General features: G+C 48.3%; 1 long non-coding RNA gene across 1 annotated transcript in view; it reads right to left on the bottom strand.

Moving 5' to 3' along the window:
- LOC138514167 (uncharacterized) overlaps nucleotides 1–10255 on the bottom strand; it is a 127124-nt gene extending 116869 nt beyond the window's left edge. The window contains exon 1 of the long non-coding RNA XR_011281889.1: nucleotides 10010–10255. This is a non-coding gene — a long non-coding RNA (uncharacterized lncRNA). The remainder of the gene's footprint in view (nucleotides 1–10009) is intronic.
- Nucleotides 10256–12566: the final 2311 nt, after the last annotated feature.

Below are 12566 nucleotides of genomic sequence, written 5' to 3'. Positions count from 1 at the left end.
ATTCATTATTAACCCGTGAAGTTAGTGGAAGCCGAGGGTATGTGGTCTTGTGGTTGAAGGTGGTGTCCAGTCATAATATCGAATACAATATTTTCGAAAGTCAAAATGTCGAAAATATTTATTCGAAAATAAAAATGTCGAATTACAAAAATGTCGAATTTTTTTCGATTTTTTTCGAATTAATGTTTAAATAAATAATGAATTAATAATAGTTTATTAAACATATTTGTTTTAAATAATTAAAGATATATCCATGGTGGGGGGGCGTGGCTAACCGCCATGTAGAGTGGACGCGTCTCTGGTGAGCTCCGCTCGAAGGACATCGATAAGCTGCTTTACGGGACACTTAAGCAACACTTGAGCCCGCAGAAACATCGAAGGAGTGGTGGAAGCCTGCAGGAGGCCCTTGGACTTCTCATACAAGGAAATCGCGGCCCTAAAAGACCTAAACGCGGCTTGCGAACAACGGCGTAATCTGAGACCAAGATGGCGGCCGCATCCTACTAAGCCCGTGGAGCCCCGCGCTGGCCTGGAGATCCGCGCCCCCATCGCAAGTGAGAGAGAAGAGGCTCCGGAGGAAGATCGAAGGAGGCCTCACCGGGTTCGAGACGGTCCCTGCGAGGGCATATATAGTGGCCCCGCGGTGGGGTCCGACGGGGACTGGAGAGTGAACCGGGCCCGCCCGCTGAGACGAGGGAAAAACACAGGCGCGCGGCCCTCCCGCCGGGGACCTGTAAACATGGCCAGCCTGGACAGATCTACGGGCAGGGGAGCCAAATCTAAACAGCGACAGACCACCCTGGATGTGTATGCGGCTAACGACCACCCAGCCCCTGGGTGCCCCGAAGCAACAACGGCTAATAAGGACCCGGGCCCCGCCGCGGCGCCGACCGAACCCAGCAATACCCAACTCATGGAGGCCATCGCTTCATTCCAAGCAACGATAGTGAACAAGATAGATGCCGTGGCCATCGACCTGGGGCTCCTGCGCCAAGACGTCCGTGCGCTAGCGGACAGGACCGAGACGTTGGAGACCCAGGTACGAGAAAATACTGAAGCAAAGGCCCAACTCCTACACGATGTAGACGGCCTACGGCAGAGAGTTAAGAATCTGGAAGACAGAGCGGAGGAGGCCGAAGGGAGGGCCCGCCGAAATAACATCCGGCTGCTAGGCCTACCTGAAGGCATAGAGGGCTCAGACCCCACCGACTACGTAGAAAATCTCCTGCTACAAGAGATCGGAGCGGGGAAACTTTCACAGGGATTCACCATAGAGAGGGCCCACAGATCACTCGCTAAGAAACCGCCACCGGGCGCCCCACCCAGGCCCATGATAGCGAAGGTGCTAAATTACAGAGACCGCGAGGTCATCCTGGCCTTCTCGCGCTCGGGAGGACAGATCCAGAGGAACTCGGCCAAGATTGCGATCTACCCGGATTACACGTTCCAAGTACAGATGAACAGGGCCCAGTTCATATACACTAAGGCTAGATTGAAAGCGGCCGGGGTGAAATACATGCTCCTGTACCCCTCCAGGCTAAAGGTACTACACAACAACAGGGCCCTCCTGTTCGACACCCCGGCACTCGCTCGTGACTGGATGGACGAGCAACAACTGCCAGACATCGAAGATAAGAGACGTAAGCTGAACTGAACCACCCATCGTAACTATAACGAAAAGAGCTCTTCCACAGATGCACAACGACACGGAATCGCGCCCTACAAGCAACTGAACGGATCATACCACGCGGAACACCGAAGCACCAGCTCCCTCAACCCCCTGGAGTTCTATTCCTCTTTTAGGGTACGTTTACCCGCCCGTAGGGCACCCGACGACCATGTTTGGTCCTAAGGAGCGGAAACGGGACAGTCATGACGGGGTTCCCTCCGTTAGACCAGCTTTTTGTTTGGGAAGTTTATTGGGGGGGAGGGAATTGCGGAGGAGTTGCACCCACGTTGGGACTTTGAAAGGGAAACGCCGAGACCCCAGGACATCCTTATCACAGATACATTGCCAACTAAACCCCCCGCCCGAGACAGTGGGGGAACATTGGACCCAACCATGCTCATGGCCGGAACGATTAAAATAATGACGTGGAACGTCAGAGGCATGAACAGTTACGTGAAACAACGCAGAATACACACATACTTAAGGCGCTGTAAAGTCAGGATTGCCATGATCCAGGAAACACATTTAACAGAGGAGAAACTAAAAGCCCTGGCCAAGACATGGCGAGGGACCCTGATTGGATCCTCCTACTCTTCATACGCAAGGGGGGTTTTGATATGGATAGACCCGACCGTCCCCTTCAGGATAACGGACACCAAGACGGATGATGAAGGTAGGATGGCCCTGGTGCGGGGTACGGTGGAGGGGAGGGAGCTGTGCCTGGTTAGCACCTATGCCCCAAACCATGATGCCACCCCCTTCTTCCACTCCCTATACACCAGACTAGGCCCTCATGCAAACTCCACGGTGATCTGGGGTGGGGACCACAACTGCACCCTCGACCCGCTCAGGGACAGATCTGATGCCAAACACTCCCGCCCGTCCCCCCCAGCCAAAGTGTTGCTTAAGCTAATGACTCAACTCTCGCTCTGCGACCTGTGGAGGGAGCTGGGCCCGGAGAAGCGTGAGTACTCTTTCTACTCCCCACCACACAAAGTCTACACTAGGCTGGACTACATGATGGTAAGTTGCGAGTGGCAGGCCACTTTCAGCGATGCACAGTACCTGCCTAGGGTCCTGTCGGACCACTCCCCCTTAATGGTCACATGGGAGATGCACCCGCCTAGACCCCCGGTTCCCACGTGGAGACTACGAGCTGAGGCCCTGCTAGATGTAGCCTTCCGGGACCATATACAGAACAGCACAGATGAATACTGGCGGGTTAACCTGGGTAGCGTAGACAGCATTGGTACCGCGTGGGAGGCATATAAGGTGGTCATGAGAGGGGACATGCTGATGGCAGTGGGGGGAGCCCAGAGAACTGTCGCGAACTCCCTGGCGGAGGCAGAGGGGAAACTGGGCGAGCTAGAAAGCAAAGCGGACGTAACCCCCGAGAGCCTGCGAGAAATGATTCAACTGCGACAGGCCTGTCTGACCCACTGGGAGACACTCGGGAAACTGAGCTACACTAAGCACGTTGAAAGGTCACACGCCCTAGGAGACAAACCTGGCAAACTCCTTGCCTGGCTATATAAAAGAGAGACCCCCAGCGCCCCTATCTGTCACGTGCGGAAACCTGATGGCGGCACTGCGCACACACAGGTAGAGATCAATGAGGTTTTCTCCGAGTTTTATCGTGACCTCTACTCCCAGACCCCCCTTTCGTCGGCCACCGGAATCGAAGACGCCCTAGACTGCATACAATTGCCCAGATTAGATCCACAGATGACGGAAGCCCTAGACGACCCCATTACACCTGACGAGGTGAAGGCTATAATCAGAACACTACCCTCGGGTAAAACGCCGGGTATGGACGGCCTTCCCGGGGAATTTTATAAGACATACGAGGAGACCATCGCCCCCTTGCTCGCACAGGTATACAACGAGGCCTTTGAGCGGGGCTCCCTCCCGGATTCTATGAGCGAGGCAATAATAATTCCTATACTAAAGCCTGGCAAAGATGGGACGGAGTGTGGAGCGTATAGACCGCTCTCTATGCTAAATGTCGATAGCAAAATACTCGCGGCACTATTAGCAAGCAGATTGCGCAGAGCACTCCCCCTCCTGATCCACCAGGACCAGACGGGATACGTGCCAGGACGCTCCATCACCGAAAATTTACGTAGATTGCACCACATCATACATGGCACCGAAGGGAAGCCCCAGAAGTACGCTGTGGCATCACTCGACGCCACTAAGGCCTTTGATTCGATCAGATGGGATTGGTTGTACGCCACCATGGTCAAGATGGGGGTTGGACCTGCCTTCCTTAAATGGACCCAATTGCTCTACACTCGCCCCACTGCCAGGGTCCGTACTAACAGGACCTACTCCGGTAAATGGCCCCTTCACAGAGGTACACGGCAAGGATGCCCCCTGTCCCCCATGCTCTACATCATAGCCGCAGAACCGGTGGCCGCGTACCTCCGCCAGGAGTACGGGGACGGAGGCATCAAGCTAGATGGGGTATCACACCTTATTTCTATGTACGCAGATGATATGCTGCTCTACCTGCATGATCCCGAGCTCCGCCTGCCCTACATCCTAGAGACACTAGACTGCTTCCACACACTTACGGGCATACAGATAAATAAAGACAAGTCCTGTCTCTACCCCCTAGCTGCTCTCCACAGTGAGGGGTACGGCTCCCTGCCTCCGCTAGCCCTCCAATGGCAAGCCACGTCCTTTAGATACCTGGGGATCACCATCCATCGCCACCCAAACACTGAACACATTCTTAATACGGTTAGGGCAAAGGACGCGCTAGAGAAATCCATGGGGTTCTGGGGGAAGCTCCCACTTTCAATGGCCGGGCGAGCGGGCCTCCTCAAGATGGTGGCGCTCCCACGCCTACTGCACTGCTTTACCAATGTACCCTTTAACATCCCCTCTACCTTCTTTAGAGATCTGTCCAAGCTCTGCAGGGGATTTCTGTGGCAGGGCGGCAGGCACAGGGTGGCACTAGACATTCTCCAGAGGCCTTACGAGAAGGGGGGACTAAAAATCCCCAACTTTGAGCTGTACTTCCTGGCTAGCCAACTAAGGCACGTAATGCACTGGATGGCAGATGAGACCACTGCTGACACTAGACTCCTCCAGCCAGCCCTGCCGAGACTGCTACTCAGGGACCTACTCTGGGTTAGATGGGGAAACACGCAACGCCTCCCTTACCTGATCAAACTTGGGACTCAGCTTTGGAGAAGGGCCTGCAAGGCAATAGGGGCAGCGGACCCGTATTCCCCACAGATCCCCATCGCAGCTGTCATGGCGAAATCCTCATGGGGTCACGTGGACACACGCACGCTGTGGGAACCATATGGTGTAGCAGTGCTTGGGGACCTCATCCAAGAGCAAGAATTTGTGGCTTTCGGCGACCTCTGCGAATCCACTGGCCTGCCACCGGGCCAGTTCCTGCTATATGGAGCAGTAATGACAGCCCTGAAGGAAAGATGGCCGGAGGCCGCCAATCGGTTTCAGGAAAACGAGGCTATCGAACTGTTGCTAAACGCTGCTGAAGGAGGCCATGAAACCTCCAGAATATACGAAACTCTCCTGCAGAGCACGACAAATGACGTATTGAAAAGCAAGAGTAGATGGGAGAGCGAATTGGGGATCGAATTTGAGGACAAATCATGGGGGAAAATAACACACTACCACAAGGCAATCTCTAGGAATGCCCGCCTCCAACTCATACAACTATATGTCACCAACAGAGCCTACCTCACGCCCGAAGTTATATCGAACTTCAAGGGAGCCACAATTCAAACATGCCCCAAATGCCATGAGCCTAGGGCGGGAATGACCCACATGTTCTGGAGCTGCCCGATAGTTCAGCAGTTCTGGAGCGGCGTAAGGGAAAAAATGGGGACCGCTGAGATCGAGCTGGTGACCGATGAGCCGGCAGCCTGCATATTGGGAAGCTACCGACGGACCAGCAAGAACAAGCCCCTAAATAAACTCAAGGACTTGGCATATATAACAGCGAAAAGACGTATCGCCATGAGCTGGAAGAGTGCAAGGGGACCGAACAGGGCCCTCTGGTGGAATGACCTCAAAAAATGGATAGCTGCTGAGACGGCGGCTTGGGAAACGGCAATCCAAACACAGAGACTGGACTCTAGCGCAGATTTGAACCGATGGGTGGCTTTAACGATGCCATTACTCCACCCAGTGTCACTGGATAGCACCCCGAACAGTCCAAGTGGCCCTGACGAGATATGAGCCTGAGACGCTTTCCTCTTGAGAGTTCCAATGGGGTCTCGGTGGGGGGGGGGAGGGACGGGATAGTTGGGATAGTTAAGACCTGCTGTTCAGGCCTACGAATATTGCACTGATTAATGATTGATTGTTCTGATGTTGTAAAACCAATAAAGAAATTTAAAAAAAAAAAAAGATATATCCATGGTGGGTGGGGGGATGGGGAGGAGGAGGGGGTTGGGGTAGGGGTTTGGGATGGGTTTTTTTAATAATTAATTATTTAATTAATGTTTTATTAAATATATTTTTTTTTAAATTAAAGGTATATCCATGGGGGTGTTGGGAGGGGATGGGGAGGAGGGGGGGGGTTGGGGTAGGGGTTTGGGATGGGGGTTTGGGGGGGACCCCCCATAAAAAACATTAGTATTTGTGACATTTTACATAGTTATTTTAACATTGGTTTTTCGATTTTTTTTTTCGACATTTTATTTTCGAATTAATGACTTTTTCTATTATATGTATGTGTTTTCGACATTTTTGAATTCGACATTTTTGTTTCGACATTTTTGTAATTCAAAATTATGTTTTCGATATTATGACTATAAACCGTTGAAGGTTACGGGGGGAGGATAGCTCAGCTGCAACGTGCGCGCCTTGGAAGCAAGACGACACTAAGCAACACATGTTCGATCCCCGGTTCCATGCTTAGAAACCTCTGGGTTTTTAAGCACGTTATAAATACGTGTTATAAATATGCAACTAAGACAAAAACACGTAACTAAAAAACAAACAATTCCTGTAACAGTGCCTCAATGCCCACGGGCTGTGTGCGCACTTTAAAAATGTTTTAAAAATAAAAATAAAAAAAACAGTAATCTGCCACACGATTCTGGATTTGTTGAAGGCTGTAGGTATCTGTATCTGCAAGTCCAAGAGAAATGGAGCTTCAATAGTCCAAGCAAGATGAGACCAAACTATTGGTTAGCATGCTTTGGCATATAATGAAAATAATATTTAAGAATCCAATGAGATTTTTAAGTTGCTAGAACCTCACCTGGGCCACAGCCGCTGCATCAGCTATTAGAGTAATTTCTAATGAAAATGCTATATTAGTGCATGGCCTCATACATGGCGGCCAGAAATCTGACAACCAGAGACATTGGTTTTGAGAGGTCAATAGAATTTCAGTTTTTTTCCAATTTAATTCCCGGCTTTTTCATTGCCTCAATGCAGGTTCTGAATTGTTTTCTCCAAATAAATTATTATCATCCAAGTTGTTGATAATCTGAGTGTCATTGGTGCACATGGAAAGGGGAGACCAAACAAATGAACCACATTTATTTTATATTTATGTTATTGTTTAAAGCACAACCTAGAATGTGGGTAGCCAGCACTTGGGCTGGCATCTTTTAACAATAGCTTAGTACTGTGAGTTCAAGTCTATGTGTCAGTATGTGCGTCCATTGGAATTAGTCCTTGGTCAGGAGTTGTTGAAAAGGCCACATTCATCAATGGGTATAACTATGGCCATGAAACTATCGACAGGGTTTGATCCTGTGGCATGCCTGAAGGAAATGGTTGTTTGTTTGAGTCATAAGGTCCTAAGGCTACTGTTTTACAGCATCCTGTGAGATAATATTGTAACTATTCCAGTACTGTTCCCAGGAAGCCGAGAAAATTTAAGAATTCAAGGAGCGATCAGTGATCTACAGCATCAAACACATCAGACAGATCTAGAATTACTAATGCTGCAAAAACTCCTCCATCTGCGAATCTCCCTAGATCATGAGAGATCTGTGAGGCTAAAGTGTGTCAATTACACAGAAATAGCCATTGTGAAATTGGTCAAACGTTGGACAACAATTATGGATTCAGGTTTTTTTGCAGTGGTTTAGCCAATTCTTTTAACTTTCTAGGAACTACACAAAGTATCAAGGTACTACTGAATAGGTGACAAAGATCTGCTAAAATCACTGCACCAGTATCTTACATTTTCCGATATGCTGTTCCACAATACTGGCCTGGAGCAAACTTCTGCACTCCTTTGGAATGCGTTTTATGTATATGCAGAAAATAATCACATTCTTCCTCTTCATGCAAATGATGGTACCATTCCCAATGTGTTTGCTGACTACATAGCGGTTGTCAGGGATAAATACTAATAGATTACAAAATAATGTATCCAAAAGTGTGGTAATGATTTTGGCCCACATTTTGATATCTGGAAGCCTATTATCTGTCCAAAATCCCTACAATATTCTTCCTCTCTGGTAAAGGAGGTGTAGAACCTTAGGAAAATGCTGAATAGCAAATGTATGATGATTGCCCAAATAAAGGAGTTAAGGAATTTGCAAAGTAAAGGAATTTGTAGAAACATCTTCACTAATTTCCTTTCACTGATCATCCATTGCCATTGATGCCTGTTGCACACTTCATGGCTTGCTATATTGTATTGCACTCTTTTATGGAATAGGTCCAACTTTTTGCAACAATTTATGATGCTTGTGTAGCCCTGCTACATGTATGACTATTTGTGAAGTTTGAGACTTTATTCTGTTACTGGATTGGAGTGAGCAGTGTTTCCATTCTGAAGTATTTGCAGCATAAAAAAATAACTGTGAGACCATAGCTGATGTAATAGTGTGACGCCTTTCTAGGGTGACATTCTCAGCTGTTTTTTCAGCTGCCTTTGTGTGAGAAAAGCAACGCTGTGCCTGTGCTGTTGTTATTGGGGCCTATAAGATGTGTTTACCTATCCCCTTTCCTGTGCATATGAGGAACACCAACAGTAGTTGGCCAGATCACTCGGAAATCACTAGTGACTATATTCCAAAGTATGTTCAGAGTGGAATTCTGTAGGGAGTACCCACCGGCATAGAAAAACAAGCATTGGCAAAGCCAAGAGTGTTGGCTAATGTAAAAGTATAGGCATTTGCTAGGCACTGCTATTAGATGACTCGCACCAGCTACCATCAGCTACCATCAATGGGCAGTTAATACCACTATGGCAGTGCTTGGCAAGTGCCTTTACCATGCCTCTACAAAGGCCCAAACTGCCAATAGTTGTTTTATAAAAGCTGTAAGGCCAGCCAGGTCATCCACTTTCTAGGCACTACCGTAGTGGCATTTACTTTATTTATTGTTGTCCGTTTATAGTTCATCAGTAGAACTTTTCACACATTTGGCATACGACAAAGCAGCACATTACAAGCAATAAAATGTAAAAACTTAAAAACATTTTTCCTCGAAGCCTAACATCACACTTCAAGAAGCCCAATTAAAAAAGACATTTCAGTCATCTAATAGCAGTGCTTGTTAGATGCATAACACTTATGCAAAAGCTAAAACTCTTGGCTTTGCCAATACTTCAGTGACAGTTCTTGTAAATCGAGTGGCTGAAGGTAGACTTGGTTAAGTCATTTTTATTACACCAATAGAACGTTGACAGCTATAATTAAGACAACTTTCAGAAGACTGCTTTGAAAAAAACACTCGTAGGCACTTCAAGTGCAAAGTTTTATGGTAAAGCTTAATTAAAGCAAGCTCAAAAATTTCCCATGAGGAAGTGTTTTCGGTGGGGAAGGGCAGGAACTGGGAGAGAATGGCCATAGGGATTAGCATGGCCATGGGTAGTCAATGGGTGGGCAAATAACCAAACACCTACAAGCTTTGTGTCCCTCCTCAGAGGTCATTCCTCCCTGTTTGTACTCTAATGCAATAGTTTCGACTTATAGGTGGCACTAAAAGAGAAAACAACAGCCAGCATTAGGTCAGTAGCAGAGTTTACGTGATCTGAAGTGACTGATCCACAGGGCAAGAGGGTGCACAGATAAAATGTGCAGAGTCACCTAAAGGGTTGGAGGGCAATGGTGGAATGGATCAAGAGCAGAGGGAACATCCCCTGTGTTACAGGCCCGTCCTGCTCCGCACGATACCAGTGCTCATCCAGCTCCCCATCGACACCTCAGGCATTTCAGGCACTCCGTACTTGGACACAAATATATTCTGCTCCCCCTCCACCCTCCCAGCCCCCGGCCTGGCTCATCCTTATGTACAATGGAGTAGCTAAATCTATTCTCCACCCATAAACCAGCACGTATGATGACAAACAGGTCATTATGCAGAATAGGAGGAAGAAAGTACCTTTCAAAACTGTAAGCTGTTTTCTGCAAGGTAGGCTCTGGCAGCCTTGGTATTTGAGCCAGCAGCTTCATCACTTTGTTCTTCTCAGGAGGGGCTCTTTGTGCCACGCAGTCTGAGGCCTCACAGCATCCCACAGCTCAGCTGTGCTGTGCGCTTTGCTTTTGCTCTGTGACATAGCTTGACATGGGTGTTCAGCTGTTAGGCCAGTCTCCTAGGCAAGTCTGTAGGCCAGTACCATTGCATCAAATCTACCTCAAATAAATGAAAAGAAAGTGCAGTATCAGAGAAGTTAACATGTGCCCAGTTTCTTTCCCTCTTTTCTCATTTTATGTATGAATCACTGACCAAAGTCTTGCACTATTTCTACACAAAGCACACTGCAATAAAACTATTCTGATACATACAAACTCAATAAGGATACAAAAGAAATAAATAATATTATCACACTAAGACAACTGATTTATGTTCTAACTCATCTAAAGCCATTCATTTACTGTACTGTATTGCATAAACACCCCCACCTATTTGCATCAGCCATAATGTAGGGTGCATCAGAAAACAACAAAAACAGTCATAACCACATGTCCCTTCCTTTCTAGCTCTGAGCATCCCTGTCATTCTAACATCCAGCACCAGCCCTGTCATGTTTGTGTGCACTGTCCAAGTCTTATTTTCCAGTATATAGTCAGCCTCAAGTACCGCCCAGTACCTAGTGCACCCACAGTCAGCAGCAACTTGTCAATGCTTGTCATAGCTTTCCCAAATAGCATCTTGCATGGTGAATACCTGGTCGCTGACCACTCTCTCACTTGTAGGCCATGGAGAACACACGATAGCCAGTCTTCCCACTGTGTGCCTTTCTCATCCATCTGCTTGAACTGCTCCTTCTTTAGCTCCTCTTTCTGGTTTTTCTTCCAACAAGTCACACAAATGTCCACGTGGCCCTGCCAGCATTCTTTTGACGTGGACCACCAGGCCATCTCTGTCGGGCACTGAATTGCATTCTCTTGCTCTTTCTCTGCATTGATACGTTGCATCTTTTGTTCATCCTCCCCTTTCCGATTGTCCATGAGCTGCTCACATTTCCTTTGACCCTCCTTCTTGCTCTTCTGTAGGATAAACTTCACCACTTCAAGCTGTGGGCCCTGTGCCACATGCCACTCCTTATCTTCTATGGATGTCATTAGCTGTGGCTGTAGGTCATTGTCAGGTATCATGGGACACTCTCGCTCAGATGGAATTATCTTCTTTCTTCTTAGAGCCAACACCGCTGATTGTAATTCACCATATGGTGCTCTTTCCTCCAAACACTATTGAGTCATGCTGCCACTGACCACCTTCTTTATACGTGGGCCTGTCAATGTCCTTCTCTGGTACACATGCCCTGAACATTTCCTGTTGTCTTTTGACGGACTCTGGCATGCAGTCATGTAGTTTCCCTGACACTACCCTTCCACTGGCATTTTGTTCATTTTGTTCAAAGCGCAAACTGCAGTTGCCCGTCCTTCCGAAATCCAAATAATGTCTTTCCTTTCTGTCCGGGCATGTCTCCTCCATGCTATCAGTACCCTGTTTATGTGGGTCAGAATGTGGGTGGGACTCCTAGTAGTGTCCGTCACCATAGCCATTGGGAATGTCCGTACCCTGCCCCTTTCTCCTTGCAGGAAACTATTTGCCAAACCTTTCATTGCACCACTTTTTTTCCAGAATGTCCTCCCTCCCCTCTCTTGCATACCGTTGCCTCCCCCAGTACCTAGCCAGTCAGTGTGTCCTCTATCTTCCTCTTCCTCTGCTTTCTTGAAAATACATAGAGGCACTCGCCACATCGTTCTACGTCATCCACCCCAATCCCCCAGGCACTGCTGCTACCACCTCACAATCCTGCCCCTCTGTGTGTTCTGCCTTAATCACACTCCTTGCACTCCTTCACTGGCACTGTCTTTCTCACTGCCAGCCATGCGTCATCAGCTGCATTCAGAATGTATGCCCATCCCTGGGTGGGCCTTAACTTTTCCTCCACATCCACCTTCTATTCCGTCACCCTCATTATCTCGTCTGACAACAGCCGCCATATTGTGGCCCCCATGAAAGTTTGTGTAAGCATTACTGCAAAATCTGAGGGTCTCTGATCCCTCCCTATCTTCATTCCCTTGGTGATATCTTTGTGCTTCGCATGTAGTTCAGCACTATCTCCCCTGTCCCTTCCCTGTGGTACCCTTCGTAACTGCTGTTTCTGGACGGCCCCCACCGCCTTATTCCTTTGTACCAACTTGGGGACCACATCCCAATTATCCACCATGTGCCTCAACCTCTCCAGCTCTGCCCTCGACCCCGATTTATCTGACAGATATGCCCCACCTCTTGCCTGGTCAGTGGACTGGCATCTGCCATTTTGTAACTGAAACTGTAATCTGTAACTGGAATGTGTCCTACTGCAGGTTAACTCAGGCTTCCAACCTCACACTCCGACCCTGTGCCCTTTACAGCATCGACCCTACACTGTCTATCCACGACAGGTGCTCTGACTGTATCACAGGTGCCTAAGAATGCTCTGACC

Source organism: Ambystoma mexicanum, chromosome 12 (assembly GCF_040938575.1).
Source record: "Ambystoma mexicanum isolate Mex_15411 chromosome 12, UKY_AmexF1_1, whole genome shotgun sequence".
Taxonomy (NCBI): Eukaryota; Metazoa; Chordata; class Amphibia; order Caudata; family Ambystomatidae; genus Ambystoma; species Ambystoma mexicanum.
Note: the sequence above shows the minus strand (reverse complement) of the source record. Positions and strands in the feature narration are given on the sequence as shown.